The sequence below is a fragment of the Pinus tabuliformis genome, chromosome X (genome assembly GCF_031772625.1).
Source record: "Pinus tabuliformis cultivar Carrire ecotype Pingquan chromosome X, CPIR1, whole genome shotgun sequence".
Taxonomy (NCBI): Eukaryota; Viridiplantae; Streptophyta; class Pinopsida; order Pinales; family Pinaceae; genus Pinus; species Pinus tabuliformis.
In genome coordinates this window covers 1,274,285,945-1,274,312,326 of record NC_142308.1, presented here as the reverse complement: position 1 = coordinate 1,274,312,326, position 26,382 = coordinate 1,274,285,945, and the positions used below count along the sequence as shown (strand labels likewise).

The window sequence follows — 26,382 nt, the reverse complement described above, 5'->3', positions numbered from 1 at the left end:
AATTAAAATTTAAGACATAGAGGAGTGGAACTGTACCGCGAAGTGCAAAATACTCAGTGTTGGGCTACCTGCTTACTCTATTTTGCAGAACCTTATTTGTTACGTAAAGTTTGATTCAGCTGGATTTATGTTAATTGATGGAATCGAAGACACAAAGAGTCTAGATCTATAGACAGTTGTGAAAATTTATCCTCAAGTTATGCAGCCGGAAATGTTGCAGATACTAGGCAACTGCATTTGTTGCAGGATGAATTTCATGGCAGCAACTTACACACTGATCCTTTACAAGACACACAATTGGATTGGGAACAGAAAGAAAAACCCTTTTACAACAATGCTTTGGCTATAAAAAATTGAAGTGCTTTCAAGAGGCTTTGAAGGCACGGGCATGTCATCAAGACTGCCTCGTTCTTGTAGCAACATGCTCAGGCAAATCCCTTTGCTTCTAGCTTCCTGCATTATTGACTAGGAAAGTTGTAGTGGTGGTATCTCCATTAATCAGCCTTATGCATGAACAATGCTTGAAGCTGGCAAAACATGGAGTTTCTGCTTGTTTCCATGGTTCAGTGCAAGTTTACAAAAGCATTGAGGATAGAGCTATGGTAGGCATGTATGACATTATTTATATTTGTCTAGAGACAATTCTATGAGTAATTGGGTCATCACAGAAGCTTGCAGAAAGTCGTGGTATTACTCTTTTTTCTATTGACGAAGTTCATTGTGTGTCCAAATGGGGTCATGATTTTCGACATGTTTGTAGGCGCTTGTTTGTATGGAGAGAAAAATTCTAGGTAAGCAACGTTGAGTCGGTAAAGCATCATATACCGATTATGGCACTTACTGCTACAGTTACACATCATGTTCGAGAAGACATTATGAATTCTCTGGGCATGAAGCCAGACACAAAAATTATTCTGTCATCGTTTTTCAGACCAAATTTGAGGTCCTCCATGCATCATAGCCAGACCACTTGTCCATCATCTTACAAAGTGGATTTTCAAGATATAATTGATAGTTATACTAGACAAGGGGCCCCGTCAAAGAATAACAAAGCAGGAGTTGATTTTCAAAAGGATTTTATAGACAGGAACAAGGAATATACAAGGGAAATTGATTCTAATTCAGATGAAACATCCTTAAATGAATCAAACAGCAATGAAGAGGAGACTGATGATGATGATATCATTGCAAAAACTAGTTTAATAAAAGATGGAGGAGATACTTGTAAAGGTCACAGTATGACAGTCGAATACCTTGAGGATGAGGCTAATGAGCATATGGCTGAAGACTTTGATGTGACATTTGGTGAATTTGAAGGATCTATTTTCAAAGAAGACCACCATTTAGAACCAGAAAGTGGTTCTTTTGAAACTGTATCAGTTGAGGAACTCCCTGTACTAGGATTAGGTCCAAGCATCATATATGCACCCACAAGAAAAGAGACAGAAATGATAGCAAAAATTATTAGCAAGTCTAGTGTGAAGGCTGCAACTTATCATGCAAAGTTGCCAAAAGAACCAGTTGAGGCAAGTCCATGAATAGTTTCATCATGATAAACTACAGGTGGTTGTTGCAACTATTGCTTTTGGGATGGGAACTGATAAGGCAAATGTGCAGCAAATTATTCATTATGGTTGGCCACAGAGCTTCGAATCTTATTACCAGGAAGCTAGGAGAGCTGGAAGAGATGGGTTGCTGGCAAATTGCTCTTTGTAATCAATGAAATATAGGTGATTTATTTCACAGCAACTATTTGTTTTGTGCAAGTAGTTACTCTTTATAATCAATGAAATCTTATTTGACAACGAATATCCCTTGTAATTTTAACACTGTATTCTTGGAAGAACAACCTGCAAATATATATGCAGAATTTATATATATAGATACAAGGTTTAGTGGTTGAAAATGGTTGTCCTGGGATAATAACTTAGCTTCAAATCTTCGAGGGCAGAACCCTAATCACGAAAGAGATGGGTTCTCACTCCTTACACAAGCAAAACTCTAATCATGAGAAAGATGGGTTTTCAATCCTTACTCAAGCAAAAACAGCAAAGACAGATCTACAAGCAGGACAGGACTAATAGATTGGAACCCAATACATGTTAACATGAAAAGACTTCCTTCCCTATTGGCAAGTAAAAGAAATGCAGAACAACCGTAGAATGCACTTAATATGTGGTCAGAGTGTTTCAGATTTTATGTTTCTACCACATCTTGTAGAGCTAAGATTCTTGTACAGTACTTTGGAGAGGATTTGATTTAGACGAAATGTGGAATGTGTGATGTTTGTGTCAATGGGACATCCAATTGTGAGAACTTGAGCAGGGAAAGGCAAGATATCGGAGTGATGCAGTTAAGGATACACATGCCAGTGATAAAAAGAAGTTCTAAATTGCTGGTAGAATAAAAAATCATTAATTTAGTCTTCAATGAAATCAGTTCCACATAATTTTTATAATCAAAATGCTTATAAGTAACTTTGAGGGTTATAAACTCTTTTAGCAGAGATTTGGGTCTAGTGGGTCTTGGGTCCAGATTTTGAATCTGGGCTCTGATACCACTTGTGAGGCTCCATCCTAAGGTCCTCTAACTAAAAACTAAATTTCTCTAATTTTAAATACAATAAAATGGGAAATAACTTATTTCTGTCTAAACATTTAATTGATGATAATATACCATTAAAATTTATTTCCCACAAATTAAATAAGTAAGAATTTCATTGCAACCATTTACATAAGTAAACAATAAACAGAGGAATACTTGTTCCATTAGCTTAGTTGAGATTCTCCTGAACTCTTGACTCTATTGGGATACTCCTCTTGACTACCTGACTGGATTTGCCTCCCAGCCAACTAGGAAGTATTTCCTAGCCCAGGGAACCTCCACAGGTTCCCTAGCCCTCCGAGCCTAAGTCCAACCAGATTTAGTGTGTCCAAGTTTAACAAATATTTTCCTTCACTCCATTCTATTTTCTCCACCTTCCTCCCAAAACAAAATCCTCCAAAAACCACAACCGAAACCAAAACCAAGACCAAGGATCCCCCTCTCTTCTCATCATCCTTCCCCTTTTATGCCTCTTTCTCCCATCCACCTTAACCACCTATCATTAATGTCATAACTACCCCCTCATCCTTTCATTTAGCTTTTCTTACCATATATTCTCCCAAGTAAACTGAGAGGACATTTTGGGGATAAGATATGGATATTTAATTTGGAAATTAATTGGGGAAGACCATATCTTCTTCCAAGTAAATTTGAGAGGACATTTTGGGGATAAGATATTTAAATTGGAGTAAATGGAAGGAGACCATATCCTATCAAAATTTAAATTTGAGAAAACAAGTTGGGAATTGAATAATAACAATAATAAAATTTATATCAATAATAAATTTACAGTTTCACCAATGTAGGTATGTACCAATATTTCTTGATAATTATAAGTCAATATTTTCAGGTAATTTAAACACTAATAAAATTTGCATGATAAGATTAAGTAGGGCATTACACAAAGTGTTGGTCAGTGTGAGCTTGTGAGGCAAAGAGTTGAACATACTTGTGCAAGAATTGTCCTTGTGAAAACAGGCTTTGTACTATCACTCATATTTATGATTTATGCAATATATAGTCGGGGTTTTGAGCAGTGGATTTCCCCAGAGAAACAATTGAGTTATGTGTCTTTGACTATCTTCCTCTTATCGACTATTGTTTTCATCGATTCTTAGTTTCCGCTGACTAAAGAGTAGAGTAGATTCTTGTCTTATGTGTTAGTACATTAGATGAGTTGTGAATCTATAGGAAAATCTATAGCTTGAAATGAAATCACACACACACACATTTGCTTGAAAGAAAACTTGATAATGAAACCAGATCTAAATTACTCTAATAGAAAGAGAAATTAACTCTACACTTAAATTGAAATCTTATTCACACAACTATAACTCAAAACCATACTGCAAATCTATCTCAATCCACACTATGTTATACTACTTTCACATGCATTGTTGAAAATAGCAATAATAAATGCTAAAAATAGCATTGCTATAGATAGCATTTTGGGGTACATTCCAATTTTAATTAGTCCCTAAATTAAAATTGAGAACTAAAATTCGAATTTGATTTCAGCGGTTGTTTGTAAAATAATTAATTAATTCATCTTGAGTTAATTAGTTGGAGAAAATCAAACAGGAAGTCTATGTGAAGACATGCAACAGTGATCCCTTTGATTGAGGAAGTTATCCCTTAATTAAGGAGATTAGGAAGAGTTGTACTTTGAGTTGTAATTAGTTAGCTCAGTTAACTGAGTTAAGTCCAGTTAGATTAGTTCCAACAGTTTGTGGAACTGAATGTGAGTTCAGTTAGTCAATGCATGCATGCATGCAACTAGTGTACTTCACATAACTGAATATTCTCTCATAAATAACTCATGCATGTCAGTTCAGACAAAGACCCAGTTGAGATCAAAGGATGGGACAGTGTACTATCAGTTGCAGGAATATTCCCATGAGGATATCTCTTGCATGCAGAAGGAATTCTTTCCTTGAGGATTGCGCAGTTATTTCAGAGGTTAATGAGCAGTGTGTGAGGTAATTACACATAGGTGGCAGCTTGAGGACCCAGGAGAAACTGCACAAGGAAATAGGAGGCTTGGAGGACTGAAGGAAGGCATATGTGTTGTCTATTTTGTCTATGAGCAGTAGTGAGGGATTGTACTGAGAGCTGGATAGCTTGTGAGCTAAAGCTTTGTGTAATCCTGAGATATTTCCACTTGTATGATAATACAAATAGCGGGACTTTTAGCTGAGGCTTTCCCCAGAGTATTCTTTTGTGTTCATGTGTGATTGATTTCTTCTTCATTTGTTTTATGTGTTCTATTTGATCTTGCTCAAAATCGATTAAGCTTCTACAAGTTTGTTGTAGAAGTAGATCAAGTATTTTGCTTTAGTTACATTGCATTATCAGGTGATCTACAGTGAGAATTTCTACATGGTATCAAAGCAAAGGTGATCAAAGCGGAGAACAGTATACAAAGAAGGGAGAAGTTCAAAGTTTGAAGTTCTTGATTGTAGGTACAGAATCGATTTCTTATCACATCTCAAAATTCATCATTGGCGTTCAATGGCTTGAGACTCAAGTATGCCCTGGATGGCAACTCGAATTACATAACCTAGAAGGATCGCATGGAAGCGGTATTAGAGGACAACGGTTTGAAGGAATTCATTGATCAAGAAGTCCCCAAGCCAGTAGTAGTTAATGCCCAATAATTGGCGGAATGGAAGAAATGTGTGGCGAGAGTGAAGAGGATTCTTCTGGAGGGAGTTCAAGACCATATTGTCTTGAGTCTCCATGGGAAGGAGACATTGTTTTCAATGTGGAAGACATTGAAGGATCCATATCAGAACAGCAGCGACCAAAGGAAGCTAGCGCTGAAGGACAAGCTTCGGAAAATCAAGTGTGAAAAGGGTGACACAATCTCTACATATCTGAACAAGCTCACCACCTGCAGAGATGAGCTAGGAAGTGTAGGAATCACGATAGCCGATGATGACATGGTGAGTCTTGTTCTGCTCGGTCTTCCTAAGAGCTGGCATAGCTACCAAGACTCAGTGAATGGAAGAGAGAAACTGCTAGATTGGGAATGGCTGTGGTTAGATCTGATGCAGGAGGAGATCAGGGGAAGCACCAGAGATGGTTCTTCATCAAAGCATGATGATGAAGAAAATCTAGCCTTAGCAAGGCAAAGAAAGGGAAAGGGAAGGCTTCCCATTCCAAATCGAGTTCTTCCCATGGTGGGAAGAAGATTGACAAATCTAAAGTGCGATGCTTTAATTTTCATGAGATGGGCCATTATGCAAAAAATTGTCCACAGAAGAAATCCAAGAAGGGATCCTCAAAAGGATCAGATGGTGAGGCACTGGCCTCATAGTTCAAATTGGATTTTACCCTCATTACATGCATGGTTTCATCAATGGTGGGTGGTGTTTGGTACCTAGATAGTGGAGCCTCATTCCACATGACCAGCGACAAGAGTTTATTTACTACCTTGGAGGAGAAGGACCTCCAAATGCGCATAGAGATGGGCGATGATGGAAAGCACCATGTTTCAGGTGAAGGCACGGTTGTGTTTCAGAGGGAGCATGGAGCTCCTCTCACCCTGACTGATGTAAAGTATGTGTATGGACTGAAGAAGAACCTGGTATCCGTCGCAATGTTGGAAGACAAAGGCTATGATGTAGTCTTCAGTAAAGGAAAGGCGTTCCTGAGACACATCACCATGGGTCAGACCAAGAGGATTGGGATTCAAGTGAAGAATCTCTACAAGCTAGAGGTAGATTACTGTGTTGCATTGAGTTCCAAAGCAGAGTTGCTGCAAAGCCAAGATATTGGTGAGTTATGGCATAGAAGGTTGGGCCACTTACTTCATGGGGCCTTGAAGATCATGTAGCAGATCTCTACTAGACTTCCTAAAGGTAAACTTAAGCAAGTAGATACATGCAAAAGTTGTACCTTGGGTAAGTATGCAAAATCTTCCTTTCATGATCGAGACAGTTGAGCTTAGGTGATCTTACAGCGAGTTCATATAGATGTATGTGGACCATTCTCGATAGCATCCACCGCGAAACAAAGTTACTATGTTATTTTCATTGATGATTTTTTTTCATAAGTGTTGGATCTATTTCATGCAGAAGAAGGACCAAACCTTCTCCAAGTTTTGTGAGTTAAAAGCTTTGGTTGAGAAGGAATCAGGGAAGAAGATAATGGCCTTGAGAAGTGACAATGGTGGAGAGTATGTCTCTCAAAAGTTTAAGGAATTATGTGTAGTAAAAGGAATTAAACATGAGTTGACGGCACCCCATAACCTACAACATAATGGGGTGACCAAGAGGAAGAATGGAACGATTGTGGGAGCAACTTGGGTGATGTTGCATGACCAAGGCCTATCACTTCATTTGTGGGTTGAGGCATGTAATACAGTGGTATACTTGCAGAATCGAAGCCCGCATCGCATACTTGGGATGAAGACACCAAAGGAAGCTTTCTCCAGGAAGAGACCAGATGTGAGTCACTTCAGGATCTTTGGCTCATAGGTATTTTTCCATGTGACCAAAGATTCCCAGAAGAAACTTGAGCCAATAGCTGACTTGGGGATACTTGTGGGGTACACTGATACACCCCACAACTATCGGGTGTTCTTGCCTACTAGTCAGAGGACAGTGGTACGCAGAGATATAAAGTTTGATGAGCAGAAGGCCATGCGAGTTTCCCTTGAGAGGGAGCTCAAGTTGCATGCAGAAGAGGAAATTTTAGTTCCTAAGGAGGAGGAGCCTTAGACTGATGCGTAGCAACCGCATGTAGAGGTTCCAGGAGTGGAGACATCCACTCATGCAGAGTCTTCCAGAGAGGGGCGGAAACGCACAAGGGAAGCTGACAGATTGTTGATGGATGCGAGAGAGAATGTGGGAGAGCCATCTTCTCAGCGCAGACAGAGGAGGTCACCTGAGCGATACACTGGTTACATGGCCCTTGTTGGGGAGTGTGTAGAGACCGAACCATCTTCCTTTGAGGAAGCAGTGCAGCAGCCAGTTTGGGTTGATGCTATGGTGGAGGAGTATGACTCCATAGTTCGGAACAGTGTTTGGGATGTGGTTCCAAGACCGAAGAACAAGTCAGTTGTGAGTTCTCGTTGGCTTTACAAGGTAAAGCAAGCTGCTGATGGTAGTATGGAGAAACATAAGGCAAGATTTGTTGCCCGTGGTTTCTCACAAGTCGAGGGGATCGACTATCATGAGACTTTTTCTCCAGTAGCAAGATACTCATCTATCAGATCGATGTTGGCACTATCAGCACAGATGGGTTGGAAGATCCATCAGATGGATGTGAAGATTGCATTCCTCAATGGAAAGATTGAGGAAGAGGTGTACATAGTGCAGCCAGAAGGATTTGAGACCTTCGATCGTGAGTCACATGTGTGTCGACTCAAGAGAGCTTTGTACGCGCTGAAGCAAGCACCTCGTACTTGGTACACCAGGATCGACAACTAATTCACCAGATTGGGCTTCACAAAGAGTGAAGCAAATGCGAACCTGTACCACATCATAGTAGAAGGTAAGCCATTGATAATTGTTCTTTATGTTGATGATCTAATATTAATAGGTGATGATCATTTGATCAAGTCTTGCAAGGAGGATCTTGCAAGAGAGTTTGAGATGAAAGGGTCTCATGCACTACTTTCTAGGCATGGAAGTGTGGAAGAAGGATGGGGAAGTGTTTGTGTCTCAAGGCAAGTATGCTAATGAGATACTCAGGAGATTCCACATGGAGAAGTGCAAGCCCATGCAGACTCCTCTAGCAGGTAACTAGAGGAAGGAGGATGCTACTTCAGGTGAGGTAGTAGTTGCTACTGTGTATCGGCAGCTTGTGGGTTCATTGATGTATTTAGTAAACACATGACCAGATTTGTGCTTTGCGGTGAACCAGCTAAGTCAAGCTATGGTTTAGCCTACCAATCTGTTTTGGAAGGTAGCTAAGCATGTGCTGAGATACCTTAGAGGCACATCTCAGTATGGATTATGGTACAGACGGACAGAGGAAGTGAAGCTTCAAGGCTTCACAGATGTAGATTGGGCAGGGAGTCCATCAGATTGGAAGAGCACTTTAGGATGAATTTTCAACCTTGGTTCAGCTGCAGTTTCTTGGTACAGTAGGAAATAAAGGTCAGTTGCACTTAGCTCAGCAGAGGCTGAATAAATGGCTGCAAGCCAGGCAGCATGTAAGGCCATTTGGATGCGGAAAATTCTATTTGGGTTGTTTGATCAGAGGATGGATCCAACTATGATGTATTGCGATAATCAGAGTTGTATCAAACTCTCTGAGAATCCAGTATTTCATGACAGGTCCAAGCACATCGATATCCGGTATCTTCATCTTCGAGACTATGTGGTGAAGAGGATCATGGTGTTGTAGTATGTTTCTACCGAGGAGCAGAATGCAGACATTTTAACTAAGGCATTGTCAAAATGCAAATTCGAGTTCCACGGAGACAGGATCGGGGTGACAGATAATCCCTTTCTTATTGAGAGGGAGTGTTGAAAATAGCAACAAGAAATGCTAAAAATAGCATTGCTATAGATAGCATTTCGGGATACATTCGAATTTTAATTAGTCCCTAAATTAAAATTCGAATTTGATCTCAATATCTATTTGTAAAATAAATAATTAATTCATCTTGAGTTAATTAGTCAGAGAAAATCAAACATGAAGTCTATGTGAAGACAAGCAACGGTTGAGAAATGCTGATAAAACTTTTTTGCGTCTCTAAGAGGGTATCGAGCTCTGCAACTTGATCTAGGGTTGGCGCTAGGGTTTTGGTGTTGGGCACCATGGCGGGATGCGCAGGGGGAGTTTTGCTCCTCCTACAGTCAAGTAGTTATAGATAGAAGCAAGGGCGCGGGCGAGAAGAGTTTCAAGAAACCTCTAGAGAAGGCATCAGAGGCAAGAAATACGAAAACATTGGGAAGAAGCAAACCTCTTGAAGAGGAAGGGGAACAACAGGAAGCTAGTAAGGAGAAGGAAAAAGGGGGTAGCAGTCAAAAAGCTACTTCCATAAGGACAACTAGGGTCTGCAAACCCAAGTTGAACATCATACCTCGGGTCATCTTAAGCGACCCAGCACTACAAGCGCATAGGGATCATATGATCGAATATGCAATCATATACAAATTCATGGGGATATGGCCGACGGAGAGGGCATTTTGTTATGAAACCAACTCAAGAAAAGATAGAAAAGATAGATCAACGCCTTAGAATTCAACCTCTTCGAGGGGGCAACCTCCTTTACATTACATAAATGAACAATTCTTCGATGATTCAAATGACAAAACCTCTTTTCTATGTATAGGAGTCTAAGGAGTCACAATATAATCCAGCCGACCTAACAATAATAATATAAAGCCACAAAAATAACAATAGAGGGATTCTATGGGCACATTAATAACAATATGGGGGCAATGGGGACACAACAATATAAATAAGGGGTATAACTACAATAGTAATGGGGTAATCACTAGTATTATAGGGACCCAACATGCCCCTCGCCTTCAAAAAAGTGTTGTCCTCAACGCTTGAGTAGTTCTGGATACTTCTGCATAAAATTCTCATCCTCCCATGTGGAATCTTCAGTGGATAAGTTCTTCCACTTGATAAGGTACTCTGAAATTGATCGATTTCGTAGCTGTCGAGTTCTTGTTTCTATAACTGCTTCCGATTCCAATATAATTTTTCCTTCCTTGTCAAGTTCTGGCAATATTGTTTGAACTGGGAGCTTGTCGCCTATAACCTTCTTTAAGCATGAAACATGGAAAACTGGGTGCAATCGAGAAGCTGCAGGAAGCTCCAATTTGTATGCCATAGTACCAATCTTTTGCAACACCTTGTACGGACCATAATACTTTGGTGATAATTTATTATCCTTCTTAGCTTGCTTGAGGGACATTTTCTTATATGGTTGTAGCCGTAGGAATACCCAATCACCTACATCAAAACTTCTTTCACTGCGATGTTGATCTGCCTGTTGTTTCATTCTATTTTGTGCCAACACGAGGTTATCCTTTAAGAGTTGGAGGACTTGTTGTTGATGTTCGATGTGATGTTCCACTGCCTGAACCTTAGAATTTTCTCTTAAATATGATGTGATGGATGGTGGTTGATACCCATAAAGTGCCATAAATGGGGTCATTTTTGTTGTTGTATGAAAGGAAGTGTTATACCACCATTCAGCCAGAGGCAACCATTTGACCCATTGTGTCTGTTTATCAGATACAAAGCAACGAAGATATCCTTCCAAACATTTGTTTACTATCTCAGTTTGCCCATCAGATTGAGGATGATAAGATGAGCTATGAGCTAACTGAGTACCAAGACAAGAAAATAATTCTGTCCAAAAATTTCCAGTGAAAATGGGATCTCTGTCACTTACAATAATCTTTGGGTTTCCATGTAGCTTTTGAATTGTTTCCATAAATGCAGTAGAAACTGTACTGGCTTTAAATGGATGTGATAATGCACAAAAGTGTGCATACTTGGTAAGTCTGTCAACTACCACCATGATGACACTCTTTCCCTCAGACTTGGGTAAACCTGTGATAAAATCCATTGAAACCTCCTCCCAACGTTGGCTTGGAATGGATAAAGGTTGTAATAGACCCAGTGTCTTAATTGTTTCAACTTTATTTTGTTGGCAAACCAAACATTCTGCCACAAACTTTTGAATATCTGATTTAAGGCCATCCCAAAAAAATTCCTTCTTAACCCTGTGGTAAGTTTTTAAAAATCCTGAGTGCCCTCCTAAGGGAGAAGTGTGCAATTCCATAAGAATCTTTTGTTTTAGCTGGGAATTCTTACAGAGGTATAAGCGATCTTTGTACCATAACGAATCATTTTGCCAGCTAAATGTATCAGACGTACTGGAATCTTGTTGTAGCTTTCGAATAAGTGCCCACACTTCTTCGTCATTCTTCCATTCCTCTCTTGCTTCATTTATCCAATTTGGTTGGCTTGAGAGTGCATCTGCCACCACATTTTGCTTCCTTTTTTTGTAGATGATTTCAAAGTCATAACCCAACATCTTTGTGACCCACTTTTGTTGCTCTTCAGAGGATAATCTTTGTTCTAAAAAGTATTTAAGGCTATCATGATCCGTTTTTACCTTGAAGTGTCTTCCCATTAGGTAGGGTCGCCATTTCTTAAGTGCATGGAGTATTGCCAACATTTCCTTCTCATAAATAGCTTTGCTTAAAAACTTTCCCTTGATTGGACGACTTTCAAAAGCAATGGGTCTTTCATCTTGCATTAGAACAACACCAATTCCATTTCCTGAAGCATCACATTCCACAATAAAGGTTTTTGTGAAGTCCGGTGTAGCTAAGACCGGTGCTTGGCACATTGCCTCTTTAAGATGTTCAAAGGCCTTTGTTGCTTCCGGAGTCCATGAAAATGCATCTTTCTTCAATAATGTTGTTAGAGGTGCTGCTATTCTCCCATAATTCTTAACAAACTTGCGATAATACCCTGTCAACCCAAGAAATCCTCGCAGATGCTTTATGGATGTGGGGATTTTCCATTCCTTAATGGCTTTAATTTTGCTAGGGTCTACCTTAACTCCTTCATGAGATACAATATGACCCAGATATTCCACCTCCTGGACTCCAAAGAAACATTTGGATCTTTTTGCATATAATTGTTTCTCCTCCAATAGTTGTAGCACCCTGTCAACATGTTCAACATGATCCTTCCAAGACTTGCTGTAGATAAGTATATCATCAAAAAATACTAACACAAATTTTCTAAGGAATGGTTTGAAAATTGAATTCATCAAACCTTGAAATGTTGAAGGTGCATTGGTAAGGCCAAAAGGCATGACCAAAAATTCATAATGACCCTCATGAGTTCTAAATGTCGTTTTCGGAATGTCTTCAATCTTCATTCTGATTTGATGATATCTTGAACGAAGATCCAACTTGGTGAAGTAAATTGATCCATGCAATTCATCCAGTAATTCATCAATGACAGGAATGGGGAACTTATCTTTAATAGTGAGCTTGTTGAGCTCCCTATAATCCGGACACATGCGCCATGATCCATCCTTCTTGTGCACCAATACTACTGGAGCAGAGAAAGAACTTTGACTCGGTTGAATTATACCAGCCTCTAGCATTTCTGCAACCATACGTTCAATTTCACTTTTTTGGACATAGGGATATCTGTACGGCCTGATGTTTGGAGGAACACTTCCTGGAATCAGATGAATAGCATGATCATGATCACGCATAGGTGGGAGACCTTTGGGAGTCTCAAATACCTTGGAATGATTGTCCAGGACTTTTTGGAGATCTGGAGAAATAGATGATTCTAATGTGGAAACATCTAGCGAACATAATTGTGCAATTACACCCCTTTGCTCCTTTTTTAGAAGCTTTGTCATACCATTAGAGCTGATTATCTTTCCTGGTTTCCCTGCAATACCCCTTAATTCAACTTCCTTTCCTTCCGTAGAAAATTTGATGAAAAGTTCTTGAAAATTAAAAGCTATTGTACCCAAGGATTGTAGCCATTGGACTCCTAGTACAACATCAGCACCTCCCATTGGAATGGAAAGCATTGGGCTAGTCAATACATATTCTCCCATGGATAGCTTGATATTATGGCACTTTCCAAAGCAATTTATTGTTCCTCCATTTGCAATCATCACTTGACACTCTGGTGCTGGATATAGGAAGCAATTCAATTCTTTTGCTACCCTACAATGAATAAAATTGTGGGTGCTTCCTGAATCAATCAACACTATTACCTTTTTCTTCTTGATTTGTCCTTCTATCTTGATGGTTTGAGGAGTGGTAATTCCTGCCAATGCATTACAAGATATGGTCGGATTTATTTGTTCTTCATCTAGGCTTTGTTCCTGGAGCATATCCTCTTCTTTTGACCTTTCTTGCTCCTTTTCTTCTTCCTCTTCACAATCTATGTAGAATAATTTCTTCTCAACACACTTATGACCTTTAGTGTATTTGCTATCACAACTATAACAAAGCCCTTTTGCTCTTTTTTCTTCCAATTGTTGTGGTGTCAACCTTATAGGTTGTGGAAGACTAGGGGCAACTGCACTTCCGTCTTTATAGTTGTGAGTGGTATGCTTCCTGGTTGCCATAATTTTGCTTTCCATTTTTCTTGCTAACCTGAATGCCTTCTCTAATGAATCAGGTTCCCAAAGGCGAACATCATGTTGGATATTATCCTTTAAAGACCCTATGAACACATCAATCCTATGCTCCTCTGGAATATCTTTTACCCTTATGTTCAATTTTTGGAACTCCTCAATGTGCTCCATTATTGAACCCTTTTGTTTGAGACTTATCAATTGGCTAAAAAAAGTGTTGCTTTTTGTATCCTCATAATGTGCTATCAATTCTTCCGTAAAAATTGCCCAAGTGATAAATTGTTTAAGAGAGCAAAGCCATTGATACCATACAAACTGATTTGGTTCCAAATATAAAGTTGCCATACGTACCTTTTGTGTGTTTTGCACATTATTGAGATAGAAGAACTGCTCCATCTGTAATATCCATGTGGCGGGATCCTTGCCATCAAACTTCCTCATATCTATTTTTGGAATATGGTGGGTCTTCGATCCAACATTAGAGTCTATGGAATCATGATTAACATTTCTTTTGTTCACATCATGAGTTTCCTTTACAACCTTTTCACCATTAGTAAGTATTTCTTGTAGAAAATTTGTCAAATCTGTCTTCAAATCTGCCATGTCTGTCTTCAAATCTGTCTTCAAATCATCCATCTTAGCTTCCATGCCCTTTATCTTAGATTCCACGCCATTTATCTTAGATTCCACGCCATTTATCTTAGCTTCTGTTAGCTTTTGTGAGCGTGACATTTGTTGCACTTGTTCTTGTAATTTTGATATATCATGTAGCATTTCTTCCTCTTCTTCATGAGTCATGCTAGATATTTCAGGTTCCTTACTAGGTGTTTGCATTTTCTTTCCTCGGGGCATCAGTTACCGATAATAATGCTTTACTATGCCCTTTGAATTCCTTCAAACCAAGCTTATGCAAAAATTAAAAAAAAAAAACTACACACCTTTTTCCACTTTGTAGAAGCCTGATATTGAATCTGATGTATCTCTGTAATTTCGGATCATCCAGTTCTGAAATTTTGACCTGTAGTAGCCTTCTGAGTCCTCTTTCCAATGCCACAAGTCTGACCCAAATTGGTTTCTCCAAGGAAGAATTATACGAAATCTCCCACAGTGACTTGCTTATAGACTAGTTCAGTAGAGCAAACTTGTACGACGTGCCACGAGTCATTGTTTTGACCTATGGATCTGAAAAATGCATACAAGAAATTACAGTCCGTCCTCTTTCTGTACCTTCTTACGAAATTTCAATTCGATCCTCAGAGAGAAAGTTATGACGATTTTCCCCAGGTCACCTGTTTTGAATGTAATTCAGGAGTCTGCAAAAAGACCAACTTCCTCAGATCATATCTCCGAAAATATCGCGCGAAAAGCTCTGAAATTCGAACCCAAGGTTCAGCGCGATTTCTTCTCAAATGGTTTTTTTGCGACTTCTGAAACGTCACAGAAAAAAAGTTATAGCGAAAATGCCACGATGACCTGTTTGGAGCAGCGAAACCCTAAAATCCAAAGCTCTGATACCAAATGTTATGAAACCAGCTCAAGAAAAGATAGTAAAGATAGATCAACGCCTTAGAATTCAACCTCTTCGAGGGGGAAACCTCCTTTACATTACATAAATGAACAATTCTTCGATGATTCAAATGACAAAACCTCCTTTCTATATATAGGAGTCTAAGGAGTCACAATATAATCCAACCGACCTAACAATAATAATATAAAGCCACAAAAATAATAATAGAGGGATTCTATGGGCACATTAATAACAATATGGGGGCAATGGGGGCACAACGATATAAATAAGGGGTATAACTACAATAGTAATGGGGTAATCACTAGTATTATAGGGACCCAACACATTTCACGTATGGATAAGGAGCCACTGGAAGCCAAAGGGGGGAATACACCTTCATTTGGGATCTAAGGGCTTCTTCACAGCAGTATTCACAAGCCTAGAGGATAAAGACAGAGTGTTTGAAGGAGGACCATATTTCTATGCTGCGGCAGACCTCTACATGTGGCCATGGATGATGAACTTTGTCTTGGAACGCGAGACATTCACATCGGTACGGGTATGGATAAGACTATACTCCATTCCTCTGGAATATTGTCTACCGAAATCTCTGAAAACAATAGGCAACAAACTAGGGCATTTTCTAAAGATCTCAGATGCGACTCTGAAAGGAAAATATACCTCCTTCGCCCGGATATGTGTGGAAATGGATTTATTTGGAGCACTTCCAGACGTGATAATTTTAGAAGTATATGATGAAGAATGGGTGCAGGCAGTGGACTATGAGAACATCCCATTTAGGTGCCTCAAATGCCATGAGCATGGACATCTATATAGAGATTGCCCAACAAACAACATGGAGAGAAATGTGAATACCACTGTGGATAAAAATCCTGAGGGTTTTACCAAGGTTGGGGGCAAAGGGAAAGGCGAAAGGCGACTGCAAAAGAAAACCAATGAGGAAAGACAACTGAGACACAATAGCTTTAAGATCCTAGAAGAAGAAGAAGGAAATAAAGAAACAAACCGGGAAATGGAGAACATTATCACTAAGAAGGAAAGGGATGACAGCATGGAAGATATCATAGATAACAACAAGCAAAAGGAGGATCTGCCAAGCAGTATGGAGATAAATAGGGACCATGAGATGACTCCAAGTGAGGTAGGAATGGAGGACCACGAACTACAGGAGATTCTAGATAGGGAGAACCTAGATCTAGAGAAATTTCTAAAACAAGGGATGACTAAAGGAGTGAACTCCCTACCAAAAGACGAATATGATAGGGTTCAACAGCTCTTCCTATGGAGATCACAATCAAAGGGATCTGGAGTCAAAAGAAATCATGAAAGCCAGGAGCATAGAGGGGTCAATTTGATGGAGGAAACAGAGGCACAATCTCCAAAGAACCCAGGCAGGAAAAGAGGAATAAATGTTGGGTTGTGTTATATTCTTTCCACAACTAGCCCACATAGTTAACTGGGGGTTAGGAGGGGGGCGGAGCCCCCCCTTGTTGCGCCGATTGCGTAGCGGGGGGAGTCACAGGGGGGTTGAGGGGTGTAGGTAACCCCACTCTATGGGGTCCAGGGCAGCGCCCCGGAAAATTTTGGTTTTGGACCCTATGTTAGGTTGGGCGGACCCACCTGTGGTTTTGTGCATGATTTTCGCACATGTTTTTGGACGCGATGGTTTTCAATCCATGGTATTGGATGCTTCGACATGCATAAATATGTATTGTAACATTGAAAGGAACATAATGAAAAATCAAGCTGGTAGTCTCGGTTTTGGGATCCAGGGGAAAATCTCCGTGTAAATGTGTTTTATGTGTTATTCTCTCGCATTGTTTATTTTTTGTGTTTTAGAATTCATATGCAGGTAATTTATGTACGGGGTTAAAACCTACATTTGGTATTAACGTTGTTTTGGCTTCAAGGGGACACTTTTGTTGCTGAGGTGTTTCGCTTAGGCCTGTGGTAGACCCTGTTCAGTGGGAGATCTGCGAAATTGATTCTAGTGGTGAAAGAAGATGGCGAGCATTGGAAAGATAGAGATCGAGAAATTTAATGGTCAGAGTTTTGAGTTGTGGAAACTCAAGATGGAGGATCTGTTGGTGGATAAAGTTCAGTGGATTGCGGTAGATCCAGGTACTAAACCAACGGGAGTGTTCGATGAAGAATGGAAGAAGTTGGATTGGAAGGCAAAGAGCACAATATGATTGTGTGTCTCAGATTCAGTAATGCTGAATGTATCAGGGGAAGCTATGGCGAAGGCTTTGTGGGACAAGTTAGGGACTTTGTACCAATCTAATTCTCTGTTGAATAAATTGTTCCTGCGGAAAAAGCTGTATAACCTGAGGATGAAAGATGGAGACTCGGTGACAGAGCATCTGAATGCATTTAATACTGTGGTAAGTCAGTTAGCATATGTTGATATTAAAATTTCAGATGAAGATAAGTGCATCAATTTGTTGTGTTCTCTACCAGATTCGTGGGATAGTCTTGTTATTGCAATAGGTAGGAATGCAACTGCCTTGCAATTTGATGAAATAGTCTCATCCTTGCTAATGGAGGAGATGAGATGGAAAAATTTGGAGAGCCAGAATGGTGATGCCTTGTCTATACGAGGACGGTCCCAGAACAGAAACAAAAATAAGTCATCGAGTGGGAGATCTAAATCTAGAGGGAGATCTAAATCTCCAGGAAAACCTGTAAAAGTGGTGTGTTGGAAATGCGGAAAGGAAGGACACTACAAAAGGGACTGTAAATCTAAAGCTCCTGATAAAGGAAAGGGATCTGATGATGCTCCTTCTACAGAGGCGAAAACCAACTCAGATGAAGGTGGGGATGTGTACTTGGCTTCTTTAAGTACACATGTAGATCATGAGGCATAGTTGATTGACTCAGGTGCATCCTTTCACTTCACTCCCCATAGAGAGTGGTTCTGCGAGTATGAGAAATACGATGGTGGTGATGTCTTCTTAGGGGATGACAGGAAGGCTAGAATCGTTGGTCGCGGAAAAGTAAAGTTGAAGTTACAAGGTGGAAGGGTTAGAACACTTCTGGGTGTTCTACATATTCCTACATTGGCCAGAAATCTGATTTCTGTAAGCAAGTTGGATGATGCAGGTGTAAAAACAGTGTTCGAGAAGGATACCTGCAATATGGTTCGAGGAGCACTGGTATTGATGTGGGGAGTTCGGATTGGAACTCTGTACAAGCTGCAAGGTAGCACAATTGTTGATGGGTGCAACAATTCTGTGGTTCCTGAAAGTGGAGCAAAAAATCTAGCGGTCTCTGGAGAGAAGACCATGCTGTGGCATCAAAGGCTTGGACATATTAGAGAGAAGGACCTTTGAATACTTCATGGTAAAGGTATGGTAGAAGATATGAGTAATAGCTCTCTGGATTTTGATTTCTGTGAAAATTGTGTATATGGGAAGCAGAATCGGGTGAGTTTCCCCTCTAGTGGTAAGAGGGCGAAACATATATTAGAGCTTATGCATAGTGATGTGCTTGGACCTATGAAGGTTCCATCACTGGGTAAGTCTGTGTACTATGTATCATTTATAGATGAATTCTCAAGGAATACATGGATATATTTCCTTACGAGGAAATCTGAAGTCTTTGACAGGTTTAAAGAATTCAAGGCTCTGGTGGAAAACCAGATAGAGAAGAAGATAAAGGTGCTGAGGACAAATAATGGTGGAGAGTTTTTCAATAAGGAATTTGAAGAATTCTGTAAGAAGTGTGGTATAGCGCGGCAGAAGACTACTCCATATGCACCTCAGCAAAATGGAGTTGCAGAAAGAATGAACAAGACGTTGATGGAAAGGACAAGAAGCATGCTCAGTGATGTCGCGTTAGGATAGGAATTCTAGGCAGAGGCGGTGGAGACAGCATGTTAACTGGTCAACAGATCATCTTCATCAGCGTTGGAGGATAAAACTCCACAAGAGGTATGGACTGGTGAGAAACCCTCTCTTTCACATCTGGGGGTATTTGGATGTGATGCATATGTACATGTTCCAAAGGAGAAACGAACCAAGTTGGATAGTAAATCTGAAAAGTGCATCTTTATTGGGTATAAGGATGCTTTGAAGGGTTATAAGCTTTGGAACCCAGTAACAAGGAAGGTTGTGTACAGTCGAGATGTGGTGTTCAGATAGGTGAAATATGTTATTAAACATGAAGTCCAACCAAAGCAACCTGAGAAGATAGAGTTTGAGCTGAAGGAGGAAGAATCAGACTCTACATCAAAGGAGGAATCAGAAGATGAAGAGCCACAAACTCCGGGTGTGAGAAGATCAGTTCGAGAAAGAAGGCAACCAGAAAGGTATAGTCCATATGCTTTCTGTTCAAATTTTGCTTTATCTATTACTAATGATGATCCCAGAACTGTGAAGGAAGCAGTAGATTCAGAGAATGGAAAACTCTGGAAAGAGGCCATGGTTGATGAAATGGCATCTTTGCACAAAAATGAGGCTTGGGATCTGGTGGAGTTGTCAGCTGGAAGGAAACCCATTGGCAGCAAATGGGTGTTCAAGAAGAAGCCAAATGCAGAAGGAAAGGTGGAGAAATATAAAGCTCGGTTGGTAGCAAAAGGTTATTCCCAGGTGTCGAGAATTGATTTTGGTGATATTTTTTCTCCTGTTGCCAAGGTAACTTCTATTAAAAAAAAAATATCTGTTGCTGCTGATTTTGATTTTGAGGTAGAACAGATGGATGTGAAGACAACATTTCTTCATGGGGATCTGGAAGAGGAAATCTACATGAAGCAACCTGAAGGCTTTGCGGTGAAGGGTAAGAAAGAACTGGTATGCAAGTTAAAGAAGTCTCTGTATGGGTTAAAACAGTCACCAAGGATGTGGTATCAGAAATTTGATACATTTATACGGGGACTTGGCTTCACCAGAAGCAAAGCAGATCATTGTGTGTATTTTAAATTAATTAGTGGCTGTGTTATTTATTTGGTCTTGTATGTGGATGATATGTTGCTAGTTAGAAATGACAAGGAAATTATTCAGGATTTGAAGACCCAATTGTCCTCCAAATTCGACATGAAAGATCTTGGTGCTGCAAACTATATTTTGGGCATGGAAATTAAAAGAGATCGGGAAAAGAGGAAGCTTTGGTTAAACCAGAGGAAGTATGTCGAGACAATATTGCAGAGATTTAATATGCAGCATAGTAAATCGGTGAAGGTTCCTATTCTTGTAGGTGTAAAGTTATCTGTTGAACAGTATCCCAAAACATAAGAAGAGGAAGAGGACATGTCCCGTGTTCCATATGCAAGTGCAGTCAGTAGCCTGAAGTATGCAATGGTCTATACTAGACCAGACATTGCACATGCAGTGGGAGTATTGAGCAGGTTTATGTCAAAACCAAGAAAGGAGCATTGGACAGCAGTGAAGCGGGTTTTCATGTATTTGTGTGGCACTAGTGAATATGGTTTGTGCTACCAAGGAAGACCAGGATTGGACAGAGTGTTGGATATTCGTGGCTTTTTTTATGCAGACTGGGTTGGAGATCTCGATCAGAGAAGATCTACAAATGGGTATGTGTTTAACCTATTTGGAGGTGTAGTCCGTTGGATGAGTAAGAAACAATCTGTAGTGGCACTATCAACTACAGAGGCAGAATACATGGCATCCACTCATGCAAGAAAGCAAGCAGTTTGATTGCATGGATTGTGTTCAAGTATGGGGTTAGTATTAGAAACTATAAGGATAGACTATGACAGCCAAAGTGCAATTTTCTTGGCAAAGAACCCTGCATATCATTCAAAGACAAAGCACATCGATGTTCAGTATCACTTTGTGAGGGATATGATAGAAGACAAAAAGGTGTTGCTGGTAAAGGTGGACACATTGAAGAATACTGCAGACGCATTGACAAAATCTGTGAGCTCTGAGAAGTTCTTTGGTGTAGAGAAACAATGGGCGTTGCAGGGCTGGATAAATGACTAAGCTCTCTTGTGGCCCCCTGTGGAAAGAAAACAACAAGTGGGAGAAGAAAAAGACAGAATGAGTTATTGAACGAATGTGGGAAACTATTGATTAACTCAGGTAAGATGAAAGATCTCACCAGTTATTCCTTTACAAACCTTTCTTAATGAAGCTCACAACCTAGAATATTAGAGGCATAGGAAATAGAAGGAAACAAAGAACTCTCAGTAATAAAATAAAAGAAGAGAAACCAGATATGATTATCCAGGAAACAAAATGTTCAATGGATAAGATTAGAGAAATTCATAATAAATGGCTAATCAAGTATGAGTATCTAAAGGTTAAATAAAAAAACTCAGCGGGGGGGATTCTCACGCTATGGGATCCTCAGAAATTTGGAATCCTGGATGCTGAGGCATCTAGAAACTATCTTTCTTTGGTATGTCAAACTTTAGGTGATAAGGAGATATACATGATCACAAATGTCTATGGACCTCAAAAGCAAGAAGACAATCTCAAGCTTCTCACCTCCCTTGAGGAACTAAGAGCAAGACACCCTAACATGCCCTGGATCGTTGCAGGAGATTTCAATATGATAAGATCTCTTACAGAGAAAAAGGCGGTATCAGACAGCTAGGCAGAGACTCCATGGCCTTCCAGAACTTCATAATGAACATGGGGTTAGTGGACACTGAAACAATAAATGGGACCTTCACCTGGAACAACAAGAGGGGAGGGGCTTCACAAGTTGCCTCTAAACTAGATAGATTTATTATTTCAGAGGACCTCTTTCTCTCAGGCCCTGCCATGAAAACTTCTATTCTTCCCTTTGGAGGTTCGGACCATTGGCCTGTATAGTTGGAAGCCAGTTTTATGGGTACACCAAGAAATAGACCTTTCAGGTTTGAAAATGCCTGGCTCTCTCACCCTGAATTCACCAGTAATATTGACAAATGGTAGAGAGAGGATCTGAACATTCAAGGGACTAGAATGTTCCTGCTCCAACAGAAACTTAAACATATCAAATCTAGGCTTAAAGATTGGAACAAAAGGGAATTTGGTAATATCTTCAAAGCCAAAAGAGAAGCTGAGCAGAAACACCAGGAGATCAATCAAATCAGCATCAGAGAGGGCTTTACCGAGGAGCGAAAAAAGCTAGCTGATTATTTGCAGGAAGAATGGGAAGATAGGTGCTTGCAAGAGGATATTTTCTGGAGATAGAAATCAAGGATATAGTGGATTAGAGAGGGAGAAAGAAACACAGAGTTCTTTCACAAATCCACGATGGATCACAGGGCACACAACAGAATCACAAAGCTCAAAGATTCTAAAGGGAGAGAACTTGTCTCTCACAAAGACATGGAATCTGTCCTGGTACAACATTTCCTCAGTATAGCAAAGGAGCCTCTGGAGGATATATCTATGTTCATCAACCATTTCACTCAGTATATCCCTCAGCTGGTTACCAGAGAGGACAACCACAATCTTAACAGGCCAGTGTCGAAAGAAGAGGTCAGTGAAGTGATCAATGAAATGCAAAATGGAAAAGCTCCAGGCCCAGATGGATTCAATGTAGACTTCTTCAAAGCCTGCTGGAAAACAATCAAACAGGATATCCTTGAGGTGGTGGAAGACTCAAGAAGATCCAAAAAGGTTCTGAAGGCTTTTAATGCTTCCTTCATAGATTTGATCCCAAAATAGGAAAAATCCATGACTCCGAATGGTTTTAGACCCATAGCTTTATGTAATGTGGTGTATAAAATTATTTCCATGGTGATCGCCAATAGACTCAAGCCCCTCTTACCAACTCTCATCTTAGAGGAGCAAACAGGCTATGTGGAAGGAAGACAAATCCTCAATAACATCATCCAAGCGCATGAGGTGGTACACTCTCTCAAAAGCAACAAGCAAGCTGGTATGATCATTCAGCTGGACCTAGCGAAAGCTTACAACAAGCTAAGTTGGTCTTATATAAGGGCAGTTCTAAGAGCCTATGGCTTCAACCAAAACTGGATAAGATGGGTTATGGCACTAGTTACCACGACCAGTTTTTCCATCCTGCTTAATGGCGCTCCTTCAAGACTCTTCACACCCTCCAGAGGTCTTAGACAAGGGGATCCGCTCTCACCCTTCCTCTTTGTTCTCATGATGGAAGGGCTAGGCAGAGCGATTAAAATGGCAAATGCTGAAGGAAGAATCCAGGGTATCAAACTCACCTTGGATGGAGCGGCAAACACTCATCAACAATTTTTGGATGACACAACGCTGCAAGGCATACCCACAGTCAGGGAAGCCAGAATGATCAAACATATTTTGAATGACTTTGCTATGGCAGCTGACATAGAGGTAAGCCTCAACAAATCAAAATTTTTTTTCTTTAACACTGACATTGCTATTCAGAGAAACATCACCAGAATTCTTGGGTTTCAAAGGGACTAGCTACCTTCCAAGTATCTGGGCATACCTCTCACAGATAAACCTCTAAGCAAGGAAGTGTGGGAGCCAATAATAAATAAAATTCAGGACAAGATCAGAAAATGGACATGCAGGTCTTTAAATTTGGCGGGGTGCCTTGTGCTCACATAGGCTGTCCTGCAGGCAATTCCCATGTTCATGCTCTCAGCTCTTCCTGCTCCTAAAGGAATTAAGCAACAGATCAAGAGCATACAAAGGGATTTTCTATGGGGCAGAGGAGAAGAGAAAAATAAATGGGCTTTAGTAGCTTGGGACAAGATCTGCAAACCCAAGAGCCATGGTGGCTTGGGGCTTCATGATCCTGAAACCCTCAGCAGAGTTTCGGGAGCTAAACTTTGGTGGAGGTGGATCAAGGAATCAGCAACTCCCTGGGCTAAGCTTTGGAAACAAAAATATGCCAGGAATTAGTAGGAGAAGGATCACATTAGAATGTCGGGGCATATTAAGGGCTCCCACATTTGGAAACTTGCTTGGGAAAATAAAGGCATTGTTTAGCAACATAGCTTCTGGGAGATTCGAATTGGGAACCTAGCATGATTTTGGGAGGATAACTAGCAATTGGAACCCAACTTGTACAAGGAGGAATTAGCAGATCTCAAAAATGATACAGACAACAAAGGCCTACTTATGGTAAAAGACTTCTGGGACCAGGTAAGGAACAATGGAAAATGGAGGATTTGGAAAGATCTAGGCCATAGTGAGGAGAGCCCTCTGAAGGCCCAGGCAGACTCTCTTGCTCAGGATCTAGAGCATAGGAGGATTATGGTATCCTCCTTGCGTGATCAACTAAGATGGGGAAAGAACACTGAAGGAAACTTTAACCTCAAAGAAGCTAAACAATTAGTAACAGGATTTAACTACCTAAACCCTAATCAAGTTTGGAAGAATCTTTGGCAAAGCTCCCACTCGATGAAAATAAAGTTATTTATTTGGCTAGTTCATCAAAGGAAAATTTTAACTTGGGAGAACCTGCTAAAAAAAGGCTTCACTTGACCTTCCAAATGTTACCTTTGTGGCTCACAAGAGGAGACAATGGATCACCTTCTCAACCTCTGCCCTTTCACCTCTACCGTGTGGGAATGGGTGGCCTCAATCTTTAAGCACACTGATACAGACAGGCTCAGCATCTCCAACACTTTGAAGAATTGGAGGAAAAATTTCTCAAGGAATGAAATCATTAATAAAGCCTGGACTCTGGTTCCAGGATTTTTCATATGGGATGTTTAGAAAGAACGCAATAATCAGATCTTGAAGAACAAATCAAGCAAGCTCTAGCATATAATTGACCAAATTTTAAGGCAGCTCAAATACACAGTCAACAGCTTGTTAAGGAAACTTTCTAAGGACCCTCCCCTGCCCCAAGATGCGTGTATTCTATTGCATTTGGGTCTCCAGTCTATGGGCCCACCGGGCATAATCAAAGGTGTGCACCAAACAAATGCAGATATAAATATTTGGAAGCCTCCTCCACATGGCTTCTTAAAGGTCAACATTGACAGAGCATTTAAGGGCAATCCAGGGTTAGCAGGTTTTGGGGGTGTTATAAGAGATGAACGGGGTCAAATAAAGGAGATCTTTCATGGCCACTTGGGGAAGGCCACTAATAATATGGCAGAACTCATGGCCTTAGAGAAATGCTTGGAAATCTTGGTGGATTCAAATTCACACAATGTCATCATTGAAGTAGATTCGGAATTGATTATTAGAGTGGCCAAGAAAATATGCAATGGTACATCACCGGATAAAGTGTCGAAACACTGGAGATTATCGCAGGTCTTTCATCGTATCTACACTCACCTACAAACCCTAAGAACTGTAAGCTTTGTCCATGTGAAAAGAAAAGCTAACATGTTAGCTGATCGTTTGGCGAATGAAGGAGTGATCAATAAGGAAAGGGACACTCGACACGTTTGGGAGTTGTTACCACCAGGCAAACTGTTAGAGGATTGTCTCTGTTAGGCTACCAAAGATAGGGATCGATGGATTGACAGGATGGATCGAGGAGGCTCAGGAGACAAGTGGGAGGATAGGGAAGCCTAAACTGTTTGCCGGTTATGTGGCAGCAGTCCACAGATTGTATTGGCATGAGGACCGATTCTGGAAATGTTGCAGGTTTGATCGGCCATCGATCACTGTAAGGATCGATGGCGATCCTTTGATTAACGAAATATTGTTATAAATGAGTGTCTGTGTGTTAAAAGGAGTATGGCAGAGAAACTGGGGTTTAAGCGTAAATCCATTGTTAAGCAGAAGATCAATGGTGTTGGCAGAAAGGAACGAGAACCGTCCGATGGGATAGATCGATGGTCTTCGCATGGCGGAAGAGTGCGAAAGTTAACTCGCGAGGGAGGTGGTTTCTCAAACCATAAGTGGTATTTCGGGCGGGGTCCAAGTGGTAACCAGTTTTTCAAGGAAGGCCTCTGATTCCACTCATCAAGCGACACGTAAAAGCGAGGAGGAGAGAGGAAACCACTTTTTCGGGTGGTTAATCCTCGTGCTACTTGTTTGCCCGAAATCGTCGTGGACCGTTGGATCCATGAAGTGTAAATCAACGGTGGAGGTTAAGTCATGCAAGTTGTCTAATCGGGAATCGGTGGAAGGAGAAGGAGTTGGATTGCGATTCGCCGATTTGCGATTAGGCGATACGCCGATAGCTGTTGGATCGTTGAAAGAGATGGACGGCAGGGATCAGGCCGATCGAAGATCGGTGTTCGGAGAGTGCAGTGGGAAGGCGATGGACTGGAAGTGCG

At 40.5% G+C, this 26,382-nt stretch overlaps 1 pseudogene; it reads left to right on the top strand.

Moving 5' to 3' along the window:
• Window positions 1–830: 830 nt before the first annotated feature.
• Window positions 831–26,056, top strand: LOC149144641 (ATP-dependent DNA helicase Q-like SIM pseudogene; annotated as a pseudogene).
• Window positions 26,057–26,382: the final 326 nt, after the last annotated feature.